At 33.7% G+C, this 15,897-nt stretch overlaps 1 protein-coding gene across 16 annotated transcripts in view; it reads left to right on the plus strand.

The window, feature by feature from the left end:
- The first annotated feature begins 5,319 nt into the window (after nucleotides 1-5,319).
- Nucleotides 5,320-15,897, plus strand: part of LOC143230313 (uncharacterized) — a 136,225-nt gene continuing 125,647 nt past the window's right edge. For 5 of the 16 annotated variants that reach the window (XM_076463627.1, XM_076463625.1, XM_076463613.1 and 2 more), the window contains exon 1: nucleotides 5,324-5,740. The gene's annotated coding sequence lies outside the window, so the exon portion shown is untranslated. Of the gene's footprint in view, nucleotides 5,741-15,897 lie in introns of all 16 variants that reach the window. The other 11 variants (XM_076463615.1, XM_076463614.1, XM_076463616.1 and 8 more) reach the window with 6 other exon arrangements.

Raw genomic sequence — 15,897 nt, forward strand, 5'->3', positions numbered from 1 at the left:
ATGAATCTTGGGTATTTGATATTCTCAAATGTAAGTTGTTTTTGTGAGTATTAATCAAGTGTTTGACAGCTCTTTGTGTTTGAAAAATTAAGATTTACAGGAATTCATAAGACTGGACACTTAACCTTTTTTTTTTTTTTTTACTTCTATACATATGACTTTTTTTCTAAGAAGCATATGATATATTGGGTAGATTTATTGGGAGTACATGCTACTTAATTTTTCTAGGTCCGAGTGTAATATTTTTTAACATGATCAGGAAATATTTAATTTTGTGTAACATTTTGTATGGTGAACATAAATATGAACATTGTTGCTGTATACATGTACCTGATCTGCATTGTCAATAAATAATCTGCTGCACAAATATCCTTTTTTGTTTTACCATCTATATGTTTTAATATGTAGTTACTGATATCAAGTAATGTTAGTAATATGTTATTGCTATCAGTAACATAGGTGTCAAGTACATGGGATCCCAGGGCTCTGATCCCATCAGCAAGATATTGCAGGGCTCAACCCCTAGGAAAAGTGATATATCTATATCATAATGCTACCGCCTAGTAATAATGCAACTCAGTGTAATTTTAACACTGGCTTTACACGTTAATTAATTTCCTTTTGAGGACAAATTTAAAAACCTGTCATGTCTCAAAGTGTACCAGAATTATAAAACCAAGTTGAAATCTTAATCTTGACCCTTCCTCAGGAAAAGTAAAAGTCAGTGCTTATTTATTTATGTATATCATACATTAATAACAGCATAATGCAGATATAACAATGGAAAGTTGTTTATAAAGCTAAATTCCAAAATTTGTTTGTTTTTTTGGAATTTCGCACAAAGCTACTCGAGGGCTATCTGTGCTAGCCGTCCCGAATTTAGCAGTGTAAGACTAGAGGGAAGGCAGCTAGTCATCACCACCAACTCTTGGGCTATTCTTTTACCAACGAACAGTGGAATTGGTCTAACATTATAACGCTCTCACAGCTAAAAAGGCGAGCATATTTGGTGTGACGACTATTCCAACTCGCGACCCTCAGATAACGAGTCGAGTACCTTAGCCACCTAGCCATGTTGGGGTCAACATAATAGAAAATTAATTGCTTTCGTCATTACTTCACTGAGACACAAGATCGCTGGCTATTTTCTTTCAAGTCATTCCGGTTGGTTTCGTTTTGAATATCAGTATTATATTCTCTGTGTTGAGCTTCTTTGAATCACCTTGGCCGACTGCCTGATCAGGGTGACCTGTATTATAAAAAGATTCAGGTCTCCCAACAGATGACGAATAGCATTTATTTCTGATCTGAATTAGAACTCCGAAGAAAATTAAAAATTGTCTGTCCACAATATGAACAGTGTTAATGCCAACACTAAACATTTTGTGGGTAAAACATCTTATACTCACGTGTAATTTTGAAGGAACTCGTTATCCCCCCTTCTAAAATTTTAGCGTGCTAAATTACAGTGAACCATGTTTAATTTTAAAAAGTAATCTGTAAGGAGTTTTCAAGCACTCACGAATCATCAGGTTTTGACCATTCTAGCATATCTAACCCTTTTCGAGTGAGGGTGGGTTGGGGGGGATAACACATCTCTTTTAACCTACAAAGACACCAGCTGGTGCTTGGTTTGGTATGTTTTGAAATTCTCCAAGAATCAGCCTAAGCAAAGTTGATTTCTCATTGCTGCTGTGCGACTCATAAAATTATCCAACGCAAACTAACGTGGCAGGGGTTTAGTTTAGAGAGAGAGAAATCAGAAGAATTATCTCTCCAACTGGGGTGTTCAGGAAAGTTGTAGTTCCTCTTCATCCCCTCACGTGAGAAATTGTTATAATTTCCGTGAGGTTTTTTTTCTTTTACTTTTATTTTGATATTTTTAAGGTGGAGTGGGGTATCTGTGATTGAGAGGAAAGACGGGAGTACTGGACGAGAGCAGCATAAGTGAAGTGAGCCGGACCTTGGCCCGAGGACGGAGTACACAGGCGGCTGGCGAATTGATTAAAAATTTACAATGGCTGGATAACCTATGACTGAATAAACGGCCCTTTTCAGAATGTGGCTTGGACCTACAGATCCGATGCCAGAGATTTTTCTGTGGGGGAAAACGGGAGTACCCCGAGAAAACCCACATTCACGGCCTGGGCGCCGAAAAATCTGCCCAGACCGTGCCCGGAAGTAGCTGGGAAGAAACATAGGGGGGAAAAAAAAAAGAAAAAGAAAGAAAAACTGATGAACTGTGACGGTGGTATACATGGAAAATGTTAGCTGCGGTCTTGTAGATCAGGTAGTAACTTCATCATGAACTTGTTTTCACACTTGAAGATTATCCAACGCTTGCAGGTTCGCCCAGTATATACCCATGTTCTCGACTAGACGTGTTATCCAAACTGCCTCTTTTGTCTAACTATCACCAAATGTCACTGCTCAGTATAGCGGCTGTATAAATGACAATATATAAACATAAAAATAATTATTCTACTACTTCAGACTGCACCATCGGCAAAATTTTTAGGCCTAACCTATGATTCAAAATTAACTTGGATTAATCATGTTAACGAAATTAAAAATAAAGTCTGGTGAAGAACTAACTATGCTTAGGAGTTTAACTGGAAAAAAACAGTGGAACATCCACAAACAACATACTAAAAATATACAAAACATATATTAGACCACTAATAGATTATGCAGCTCCAGCATGGATAACTGTAAGCGATAAAATTATTAAAACCAAACTACAAACAATCCAAAACACACTCCTTACAACAGCATAAAAAGTTCCAAGAACTACACCATCTCAATTCATACACAAATATTTGAACATACCAACCATACCAGATAGACTCTTACATAGTACAATAACGTACTTCGATAAAAATTGAATGAAAAATGAATTACTATGCGAACTAGATAGGTACCTCATACATGATGAAGTTAGTTCTAAACAAACAAAAAACTGACAGTAATTTTGGTTTGAAATACTCTGCGTAACATAGTTATCTCTATGTTATTAAAGTAACCGGTCCAGACCAATGACCTGTTGAAGGTAATCCTTAGAAATTTAGCAGTTTTCGAGAATTTGATGTTAGTATTGAGTAATTTTAATGAGAAATTGTTCATTTTTTACTTTTATTTTTACGACATCGAAGGAACACAATCGCTTGAGTTTTATTGGGGTTCAATGCGACGCGCCAGTGATTGCACCATGCTGATATGTTGTTAAGTGCGCTTTGAACGCGATAAGCAGCGGCAGACGGATCGCTAGACGTGCTCCAGATTGCCACATCGTCAGCATATTGGGATGCGTGTGTGTAATTATGTTTAGGGATGGGAATGTCATTAACATAGATAATATAAAGTAAGGGACTGATGGCAGACCCTTGCGGTACGCCGGCTTTTAGTGGAAAATGATGGGAGAGTCTATTAGATAGGAAACTTGAGGTCCACCTTATGATTGTGTGTGGGATTTTGAGACAATGTAGTTTAAATAGTAGTCCGTTATGCCAAACACTATCAAATGCTTTTTTAACGTCCAAAAACGCTGCAACTGTCATGTGTTTATGATTAAAAGCTTGAAACACGGTTTCTGTAAGTCTAACTAAATGATCACCGTTTTGTCTTTTGAGTCTGGCAGCATTTTGTATATCGTTGATGATGTTGTTGGATTCCAGAAAATATAGGAGTCGGCTAGCCACTATTTTTTCCAGCAGTTTACCTGTGGAATTCAAAAGGCTTATGGGTCGATAGCTGGCGGGATTCTGAAAGCCAAAATTTGGTTTGGGGATAATAATAATTATTGCGGATTTCCAATGTTTAGGGAAAATCGTTGATGATGTTGTTGGATTCCAGAAAATATAGGAGTCGGCTAGCCACTATTTTTTTCCAGCAGTTTACCTGTGGAATTCAAAAAGCTTATGGGTCGATAGCTGGCGGGATTCTGAAAGCCAAAATTTGGTTTGGGGATAATAATAATTATTGCGGATTTCCAATGTTTAGGGAAAATCCTGTTGATAATTATAGATTATAGAGAAAAGTCAGGTAGCGTATGTATAGGTCTGGGAGGTTTTTTAGAATAATATTCTTAATTCGATCCTCACCTGAGGTAGTGTTCTTGGATTTAGAGATATGAATTATGAGTTCAGCGCATGATATGGGATGAGATATATCGTCATGCGTGTAGACTGTGTGCGGGTCAGATGTGTGACTAAAGATAGGTTGAAAAATGTCTTGGTTATTGGCGATAAACTTATTAACTGAGTGAAAATAATTATTGTCAAAAGATGGGAGAATTGGTGTCTGAAAAGTATGTTTAAGATATTGTGCGAAGAGGTTAGCTTTGTCAGGATCAGTTGTGGCTATTGAGCCGCTGTGTCTGATAACTGAGTTAACTCGCATTTTGGAGTTGTTACAAATTGATTTGAATTTTTTCCAGAATGCTGCTGGATCATTTTTACTTTCATTAATTGTCATACAAAAATTTTCCCAATTAACTTCTTTTTGTCTCTTAACAAGTGATTTGATAAGGTTATTTTCTCTATTGATTAGTGTTTTAAGATGTTGGTCACGCGTAGCGATGAACTGACGGCGTAACCGTCTTCTCCGCTTAATATGTAGATATATTTCAGGTGTGAGCTTCCATGACTTGAATTCGTGGGATAGTATTTTTTGTGAGACAGTTGCTCTGATTGCTCCGTATATGGATGAGATAAACTTCTCTGTTAGGTTATTAATCGTATCTTCATTGAGAGAGGTATAATCCATGGTGGTGGGAGTGGAATTAAGATATGTTCGGAACTGGCCCCAGTCAGTGTTAGCAAAATCGTAAATTGAGGGTAGGGGTCCACAATTAATTGGCTCTGGGTTACGTAATGTGAAATATATGGGGTCATGATCGGCCCCAATGTTAGGAAGAACCCGAAATTTAGCTATGTGTAGTAAAAGGTTAGGTGTAGAGATGGCTAAATCTAAAATGTCTTGCGAACCGTCCACATGTGTGTGTGTGTTGGTGTTCCGTAATTTAGTACTGATAGGTCATTTACTTCAATAAAATGGTTTAGGATAATTCCATGTCTGAAACCTAGGGTGTCTCAAATCAGTTATATCAATCAGATTCGCCAATAGTCCTAAACATCTCTCCGCAGTCAATTTATATTTTAAACATAAAAAATAAATAAAAATAATAAAATTGATTTAAAAAATGATAAATATATAATTTAAATAAATAAAATAATTTTAAAAAGTGCCACCAATAAACTTGACATTCTGCTAATAGAGGAAATTAACAACCATATATGTACCACAATATATGGGCATCGCCCTGAAAAAGATCAGAATAATATTCAGTTCACTCTGACCTAAAAATAAAATAATTATAAATATCAATACTGCAAGACCATATAAGTACGGGGAGGAGGAAGAGGTTAAAGAGAACCTGACTCTCCAGGGTATGAAAATATCATACCCGAACACCGAGAGAGAGAGCGAACGAATATTTATACATCGTATTATTTTGTTTATTTTAGAAAAGAGGTACTTGGGTGCTATATGTTGAGACCACGGCTGGGATTCAAACTATGGATTTCAGCCTTTTCAAGTCGTGGATTTACTAATGTCCCGTTTTAATGTGTATTATTAAGTTAAAGTTTGACCAAGTTGCCAGAGAAACCGGGACTCGATTGTAATTGTAGACAGAGGAAGATATTGAAACAACAGAAAGAGAAGATGTATCGTGTATTCTGTAAGTGATTATGTAACAAGTTAATTAAATTTAAATTAAACCATTTTCTCTCTCTTTTCTTCTTCTTCTGTGATTTACCATTTTAAATGTACGTTTCTTTTTGAACTTAATATTGTTTCTTTGTTTAGGATTTCTTTTATTAATTTTAAATGTTATTAGTAATAGTAGGGCAAACGACGTTTATAATACCAGGTATTTTTCTAACCCTGAGCAGCCCTAGGTCAGAAGTTAATTCTTTACGGCATCAGTGCTAACATCAGTTGTACCATTAAAACTGTTTTCTTGATCTTAGTTAAATATAAGTACTGGTTTGTTGTTCTCTGTGTTACAATGCATATTTTTGACTTGCATATTTTGAAGTTGAAATGGTTTTAGAAGCAGAAATTCGGAGGATGTGAATACAACTTCATTTTCTTATTCTGACCATTTGGAGTGTTTTAGATAGCAAATTCTTTTCATTTTTGGGCGTTTCTATTCTGCCAAGAAACAAATGCTGTCACTCACCATATTGCCAGACTGAAAAGATCTTTTGGTTTATGTTAGCATTCCAAACTATAATGAAAATAAACATCTGATTAAGAATACTTTTAAACAATGTTAGTAAATCCAACCAAATTTTGGTATTTTAATGTTCAGTTTTGATGTATTACATTCTTAAAAACTTAAATTCTCAAATTCACAAAAAGTACAAGCAAATTTCACAAGTTATAACCTTTGAATACAAGCTATGAATACATATTTTCATTCATGTCTGTTTATCCATTATCATAAGTTTAAATGGCATATTAATAATCAACACAGTCAACTGAAGTTCAGAATCATTACAATACATAATTATTATGATAATGTTTATAACTTGGAATGCTTTCCATACTCATTGAAATCAGATACTTTTCTTTCAGGACTCAGTGAGTTTCTCCTAGCATAGTGAGTGTATGAGACATGTCAAATTCTGGAAAACTGTAATCAGATGAAAATGTTTAAATAAAACATGTTAGATCATATGACAAATAGTAGTAATAGTGTGATTTAAATAAATATTGGAACTTTTCATTATGCCACAAATTTCTGAGTGAAGAAACAAAAGTATAAATAAATACAAATGTAGAACAAATTAGTGGTGAATATGTTTGACATCACTAAATATGAATTGATATGATAACTAAACATTTATTAATGAGGGCCAAATGTGACTTAGCTAAGCTGACTGTAGTAGTATTTTATATACTTGCAAGTTGCATAATAGTGAGATCTATATAATCCTGAAAGCAGATAATTTTGACAGTAAACTACTGAATATAATTTATCTTGAACACCCTTGTACACAGTCTGTAACTTTTATTACCAATGTTGTTAGTCATTGCCTTCAACTTATGGTAAACAAAGTACAACAAATATATGAATAGACATACAGTTGTTATATTGTCACTTATATAGGTAACAAATATGCAAAATAAAATCCATTATTCATTATAACTGTTTCTAGTTAACAACTCATCTTGTGATTCTGTTCCTGTTACATGTAACCATCATTTATAGACTAATCCATCTGTGTTGTGGACATTGTAAAAGTTTGTAATATTGGCATATAGAGTTATTGTTGTAAAAGTAAATTCTATTCATGCTGATGATAAGTACAACAAATAATTCAACTTGTAAACAGCTGCTTCTAAAGAACATTGTGGTATTGTATCAACTGTCTTGGCTGATCTCAGTGTAGTTGATCTCTACAATGGACTCAGTAGTTATGCTACAAAATATTTATAGTTAAATATAGTTTATGCTAAAGTGGCACAAAGAGCACTTCTCCTTGACCTTACTGATATCTGTAATTTATGAAAACTAATAAGACCACCAGGTGCAGTTATTGTTCAAACTATTCTAGTAAATGTTTCTACTCAAATTAAAACTGATGTTTTTAATCTTGTTCTTGCTTGGATTTTATTGCTGAAGTAAATAGTTAATGACACTGTCCAACTTGCTTGTGTTTTTAACTTTTTATGAGCCACTGGCCTTTTTAATTCTATTTAAATCTTTTATTTGAATTTTGAACATTGTTTTGTTTTAACTTTATTCATTTTTGCAGTTTATAATAATTTTACTTTTACATTTTTACAGATTGTTTGATGCAGATAGCCTGGTTGCTTTGCACCAATACATGCCAAATGGCCAAACTATCAATTGAAGTAATTAACTGCTGTATTTAGGATCCTACAAATTCTCTACACATTAATATTTTCTCTAATTAAACTGACTTGTAGTAGTGAGTGCTTGTTACATTATTATCCTAGATTCTGGTTCTTCAGTTAGGAAAAATCTCAAGTGTAGCAAAGTTAGTCAGTTAGCTTTATTCTTTACCTAATAATTTAAATAGTAAATGTGCATGGAAGGTTCTGTTTGACACCTTTTGGAAGTGAAAAATTTCTTAATGAAATTGTACTATCTCTGTTTTTTCCTTTTGTGGCCCGGCATGGTCAAGTAGTTAAGGCTCTCGACTCATAATCCAAGGGTTGCAGGTTCGAAGTCATGTCACACCAAACATGCTCACCCTTTGAGCTGTGGGGTGATATAATGTGATGATCAATCCCCTTATTCATTTGTAAAAGAGTAACCCAAGAGTTGGAAGTGGCTGTTGATGACTAGCTGCCTTCCCTGTTGTCTTACACTGCTAAATTAGAGATGGTTAGTGCAGATAGGCCTTGTGTAGTTTTGGGCAAAATTCAAAAATCAGATATTTCCTTTTGTTGTCATCCTCATACTTCCTACATTTATTGTAATGACATTGTTCAAGGAATTTGGTCAAACAACTATTATTTACTTTAAGTATTACCAGTATTGGACATTTTGGTTCTTTCTTTATCAATGCTGCTATAAATGCCATTTGTTCTCAACTGCCTAACACAGGCCTTCCAGTGAAACCAGTAAAAATCATATGTTCATTTTTATCTTTTATTTTCATTACTTGTCCTTAAAATTGGCAAAAAAGTTTTGATGATTTGAAGGAAAACTTACATTTATAATAAAAAAACATTGCTATGTATAATAATGACTTTATCATAATTAGCTAATAGAGAAACATATAAAGAAATAATATTTGTGCATTTTGTATGCAGGGAATGATTCATACTTCATTATCAGAATTTACATGGTAAAAATTTCTCCGTTCATACACAAATTAATTGATATTTTCTGGAATCTTTAAAAATAGGAATGGAAATTCACATTTATCATTATTCAGATATGAAATATTTATATATATTTAACTTTGTATTTTAGATTATGGAACCATAATGTTGCTGTATAGTGTATTTGTAGAAAAAAAGAACCTTTAAAACGTTTTTTTTTTGTAGTGGTCCACGAGAAGCATGCTACAACAGTAATGACTCTAACTGATGTGTTTCTATAGATTGTTCAAACTCATAGGTATATTAAAAATACACAACAGCTCTGTTGAAGGAGTTTATTCTTTATTAGCTAAAGATTTCCCAAATTTATGGTTTTGAAGAAGCTTCATAATTTCTACCACATTTAGACATTTTTTTCTTCTTAATGTGATCTACAAATATAAAGGTTTTATTCTTTGTATTCCTTTTAAATAATTCCATGATTATGACTTATATTGGCTTTTCATATTTCTTTATCTTTATCCACTGATACTTTAATTTTACCACTCTGCTCAAATCTTTCACAAAGTAATGTGTACTATAATAGCCCTTTGCCACTTCTGAATTACTAATTTTAGCCATCATGATCCTCCACTGGACAAGACAGAATAACCTACTCCTTGCTTGCTCATCTAGATACTGATAGCCAGCGTATAATTTTAGGTTTATACACTGATTGACAATCAGTTTTCTGGAATCTAACCACATAATTGGAAACATGTTTTATTATCCTATTTTTAAACTTGTCATTTCTGATTCTTCCATTACTTTGCCCAATTTCCTTATCTTCTTTCCTTCTAAAAGAGTGTGTAATTTTTGAACAAATTCTTATCCAAGGAACAGTATGCCAAAGAAATGATCTTGACCTTTTTAAAATTTACTTTGGATTTCCACTCCTTTTCATTAGACAATTTAAATATAACTTAGAAGGCCCTCATCAGAATATGATGGACATAGTTAGTCAGTGATTAATAATTTTTGCTTGATAAAGCAAATTAAGAAGATGTAATCCAGTCTAAACATACATATCAAAACTTAGCTCATCTAATTTCTAATAAGGTACATTACCTCTTCACACATAAATAGCTACTCTCATTTAGTCTGTCCTCTACACGGAAAGAAATATTTTGGGCACATCAGAAGTCTTAAATTTCCTTTTTCTGGAATTGACTGATACCCTTATGCCAATAAGAATGCAAAGTACATTCTTGATGCATGTGATCTCCTCCATTCAATTCTACTAAACTATCACTTCTCGTTTAAAAGTATTCATGTTTTAATATTTAGTTTGTGTTCTCCTCAAGTGTTTTAAATTTTTTTATATCTTTGTATTAACTTCTCTCAACAAGTTTACTCTTTATTATAAAATAGTGATATTTGTAACTTGTTGAGCTATTTTGATGTGGAATTATTTTATATTTGTACTTGGTCATAGAACTTATTACTTCATTACAAGAACTTTTACTTTGTTTCTGCTAATACATTTTTATTTGATTATTCATTTTGCATTATCAAATCTATGTTACCACTTCATAGGTTATATGTTCTATTCATCCTGGCTTCAGGTCATGGTATTCCATAGGAAAATATTTGGCTTTACTTCATCAGGACATTGATTGTCCAATGATCTAATATTCATTAGGCCTTGCCTTGAGTTTGGAGATTCACATATTTTGACATAGTCTGCCAAATATAAGACATTATACAGTTATAGTTTTTGAATACTTTTTTTTAATATCATTATCTGTAGTTATCTTATTTCCATAACATAAGTTTTGTTAGTTTAGTTGATACTTATAGTCTAGTTGAGATTCAAAATTAAGCTTCATTGTATACTTGTTCCTATACCACTGATACTAGGTGTTTCTGCTATTTTAGGACTGCCTGTAAAGTGTAATTCATCTGACTGGGATATCAATCATTTAACTATATTGTTTTCTTCTGTACATCATGTCTCATACATAGGTTATGGTGTGTGTGTGTGTGTATATATATACTTATTTTATAACCTCATTTATTTCATTTTTGTTAATGTTATGCTTATGGTTAGGTTAAGATTTTATTTTTGAGCTTAGTGATATTCTTTGTCCTGCACAATTCAGTTAGGCTTAACAAACACATGAGGATACTTAATACTTGAGGATTATTGCTTAGTAAGTTAAAAATCTTCATAGGCTTAACAAGTGTTTCTTAATATCCTATCATTCATTTCATTTCTACTTTTTACTTCATACACCTAATTTTTGTTTGGCCCATGTGAGATGGGGTCAACCCTAACTTCTCCCAATATTCACACTTGGGTTTGCTATTTTTGCATGTCGGGATATGCTCACTGTACATATTCTCATTTTTCAAATTTCAGAATGCTATTTTAGGTTTTTTTCACCATGTTATTCAGTTCCAGTTTCATGCCTGGCACTTTGTACTTGTCTGTTAACATATGCCTTTTGGTGGGTGGTTTGCTTTTTACCTGACTTCCACTGCTTTTGCTACCATATTCATGGTAGTTGGATTTTCTATTTCAATATGTTCTTCTGTTCCATTCCTCACATTATTGTCTGTTTGGGGTGGATATTTATATGTACCGATTCATCAGGACTATTCATTAATTTTCCTTTTAATTTTCTTCCTTACCTCTTTATCTGTAAGAGTTGATAGAGGATCACATTCAATTTGATGTTGTGTATCTCGCTTCCTTCCCCTCTTCAGGATTATTTCTCTTCACTGGTGCTCATCTCCATTGTTCTGGATATGGTTTGATCAGTAGGAAGGTTCAGGACTATGGTCTTTAGGCAAATATTCTTATTCTCTTTACATTACACCCATGTGCTTAATTGAGTCTGATGTTATTTTGTTCACTTTTTTCATTTAGTCCAAATTTGACTAATCATGCTTCATTTTGACTGTCTTTTTATCACTTGCCAAGAGGATATTTTGTTTGTTCCTTGTTTGGTAGAAAACAGATTTCCCTTTTTCAACCCACATACTTCACTTGTGTCTCCTGGAGGGTCACATTTTACTTTTTGTATTTACTGATCACTGCCCTTTCAGTACTATCACATTTTCTTTTTAGGAAAGACCTCTTGATTTTCTAAATTTTTGATGGTTTTACCTCCTGTGGAGTACTCTTTGGCCTCTTATTTCACAAGTTAGTTTTTCTTCTTCCCTCAGTTTTTTTCTGAAAATGTTTGTTTGTCCATGTCACTCCAGTCCAGGTCTTTATAATTTGTTTTTTGGCTTCCACAAGTCTAGGTTTTGTTGGTGTTTTGGCTCAGTTGTCTCCTTTATTCTGGATTTATTTTATTTACCTAAATATTGTGGCTTATGTGGTATATTCCTTTTGTGGTTTTTTGTTTCTTGCCATCTTCCACATTTCTTCTCAGTTGGTTTCAGAAGCCTTTGTTGGTCCAGTACATAATTTGGGTTGGTTCATCGTTTTCAAGGTTTTTCCACTGAATCCATCTCCCACAATTTCCTTCCCTTATTCCTCTGCTTTTTTTGTGAGTTTTTACCTTCTACTCTGACCCATTTGGTTTGGATTGAATTTTGCATTGGTCTTTTATTTCTTGTTTTTTTCCAGTCATTGATTCCTCATGTTTTCACTCTAATTATAGCCCTTTTTTTTTCCTTGTATATCTAAACTGTTGTCTGTTGGAGGTACTTCATTTGTTGAGAACTGGAACTACTCCCATTGTTTCTTTGGATAACTATTTCTTCCTTGTTGAGGTACCATCATCACTCTGTTGTGAGACTGTGACTCGAAAGTTATTTTTTAGTATTTATAGCTCTTATTTTCTGGGGCATCTTCCCCTCTTTTTCTTTATTGATCCAACTCTGTGGCAAGTGGTGTCTATCTATAAATCCAATGGTAAAAACTTTGTGTGGAAAACCAGAGTGCCCAGAGAAAAACATTTTCATTGAATAGGTGCTGAATAGTCTCCCTTTCCAGTGCCCCAAGCTGAAAATTAAAGGGATTTATTAATAAGTATAGTGCATAATTGAAGGAAGATTTCCCTTACAGTCCAGGAGCCAGGGATTTCAGTTATGGATGTAATTTCTTGAGTTTGTAAATTACTATAATATTTTGATGTGAATTTGATGAATTGGTCCTGTAAAGGAAGCATTTTAGTTGATGAAGACTCAAGGTAAACTGGTGGACTGTAATTTGGTAGTCTGAATGTGATTTTGATAGCTTTGTTTGGAGGTTATTTAGTCTTGAATATTGGTTGGTCATCATATTGCAACATTGCAATACTCAAACTGAGGTTTTATGTATGCTCTTTAGATTCTTAGAAAGGTTCTAGTTGTGCATTCTTTGTTGAGTCCACTAATGCAATTCAAAAAATTAATTCTTGTAGTGATTTTGCTGATAATATTATTTGTTTCCTCTATGATAGATTCAGCATAAAGGTTAAACTTAAAAATTTAATGGTGTTAGTAAAATAGTTGTTTGTATTGTTTAACTTTAGCTTAAGGTTATTGAATTTTTTCCTGAACTTACTAATGTTTTCAGGGAATGTAGTCACTTGAGTTTTAGTAGGACTGAGGGTGACGTGCTATTTGTTGCAGTATTGTCATACAGTGTCCAGTTTTGGTCGGACTCTAGTGGTGTTTGAGTTGCTTGAAGTATTCCATATAGCTATGTCATCAGCATATTGGGATGCTACAGTGTAGTTTGGAGGGGGATATATCATTAACAAAATGAATGTAGAGGATGGGATTGAGTACGGATTCTTGGGGTACTTCAGCTTTTAAAGCGAAGGGGTTGGAAATACTTCCTGAATTTTAACCTTAGCTTTATCGTAGGTGATAAAACTGGATATCCAGTGAACTAAATGGATTGGTAGACCAACTTAAAGCCATAATGCCATACTGAATCAAATGCTTTTTGCACATCAAAAAAGATAGCGGTAATGGTTTGTATACAATTTAAGCTTTGGTATACAGACTAGGTAACCCTGACTTGGTGATCTGTTGTTTGCCTGCTTCTTTAGCCTGCCTTTTAGTTATCGTTTGAAATTTCCAGGTATGAATTAATAATCCTATTGGTTATCACTTTTTATATTAGTTTACCTAATATACTAATAGGTTTATAGTTGCAGGGGTTACTGTGATCATTATATTATTTAGGTACTACTTTCCTGATAGCTGATTTCTGTATTTTAGGGTAATATCCTGATAAAAACAAAAGATTAAATATTGTGACTAAGTGACTTAGATTTGAGTCAGAGAGGTTTTTTTTAAAACTGCATTATTAATGTTGTCTTCACCTGGTACTTTCTGTTTGATCTTTTTTTGAAATATATTGTAATTTCTGTATGTGATATTGGGCATGTGTATAGATTAGAGGTTTGGGTGATTTACACTGGAAATTGTGGTGTTAAGATATTAGGGTTGCTATTTATGAAGTAGTTGATGTGAAAGTGAGCAGAGTCGAATGATGAGAGATTTGGTTTTACAAACATGTTTTCAAAGTATTCAGCTTGTTGTTTTCATTAATGGCTGTGGTGTTGCATGTGATTGAGGGTATGTTGCTATTGAACTGAGTATTAGTGAGGGATTTGAACTTGCCCCAGAATGAAGCAGGGTCAGGGTGAGAAACATCAATAGACTTGCAGAGATTGTTCCAGTTTTCACCTTGTTATAGTTTAATGAATTTTTTGTTACTGTTATTGGTACTATTAATTATAGTTTTAGTTGTGGGGTCACGTGAGCATACGAAGTCACTTATAAGACATCTCTTGTTGGTAATTGGTGTATCTCAGGAGTGAACCTCCATGCACTACGGTCAGGATTGCATGTTTTACTAAGTATTGTTTCTTCACTTGCCTAATCTATAGTGTTGATGGTTTCATTGGTGTAATTATCTATGTCGCTTTTGTGAGCAGCTCTAGGTCTAATTGAGGGTAAACATTTAGAAATGTTTTTATTGAGAAGTAACCAGTCAGTGTGAGAATATCTATATATTGATATGGTATTATATCTGTGCAATAAGGGAAAATGAACAATGATATTGTTGGTGGTTGCTACTGATATTGTCTTGGATTTTGAAATTGCCATTGTTTCTGACTGGAGAGATGGTGGCTATTGGTGGGCTCAGGGTGTTTTCAGTGCCATTATGGTGCATGTGTGTTATGTTGTTGGTGTTTAGTATTACAAAGTTGTTATCATCCCAAAACTTTTGCAGTTATGTGCCATTAATGTTAGTTACACAGTAGTTAAAATCTGTGTGCTTAATGTTGAGGTCACCAGTGATAAAGGTAGTGGGGTAATGATTGTATATATGTGCATTTGTTTGATAAATGAAATTGGTTATGATTATTCATTTTCCTTGGTTGGTTATTAAGCATTTACGTAACACCATCATTAAAGCTCCAAAATTGTCATGAATATGTTTATGAACATATAAAACCAATAATGGATTGTTTGAATAAACCTGTTGGGGGGAATATATACAGTGTAATTGCAATAAGTAACTGATAAGTGAATAAGTTTTTACTCTTTTTAAATGTTAAGAAATAAGATAAGAGTTTTCTTTCATAGATTGTTTGGGTAGAGTATTCATGATGAAACTTTGTAGAATGGATGACAACTGCCTGTTTTAGAGACACAAGTGTAGAGGACAACATTTTGTAAGTCTTCCGCCTTTCGTCTTCAAGTCAGGGTGTGTGCGTAGGTGTTGTCGGTCTTTTATAGTGTCCTTGTGGATTATGGAAACCGTGTTATTATTGGTTTAATTATTACTATTTCTGATTAGAGGAGAGACTTCCTGTAGATTCAACTAATGGCAGCCACAGGTTACTCACTTCTAGTCTGGAACCTGTGTTTAGTGAAGGTTTAATAGTATTAATATAAAATGGTTCATTGATTTTTTCTTGTCTTCCAGAATTTGTCTGTATTGATGATTCTAGTTTTCTCCCAGTTTAGTTTGTGTCCAGTTGACATTGCATGCTCTGCAATGGCTGAATTTTGTGTTTTAATGAGTTTTGTGCT

Source organism: Tachypleus tridentatus, chromosome 10 (assembly GCF_004210375.1).
Source record: "Tachypleus tridentatus isolate NWPU-2018 chromosome 10, ASM421037v1, whole genome shotgun sequence".
NCBI lineage: Eukaryota > Metazoa > Arthropoda > Merostomata > Xiphosura > Limulidae > Tachypleus > Tachypleus tridentatus.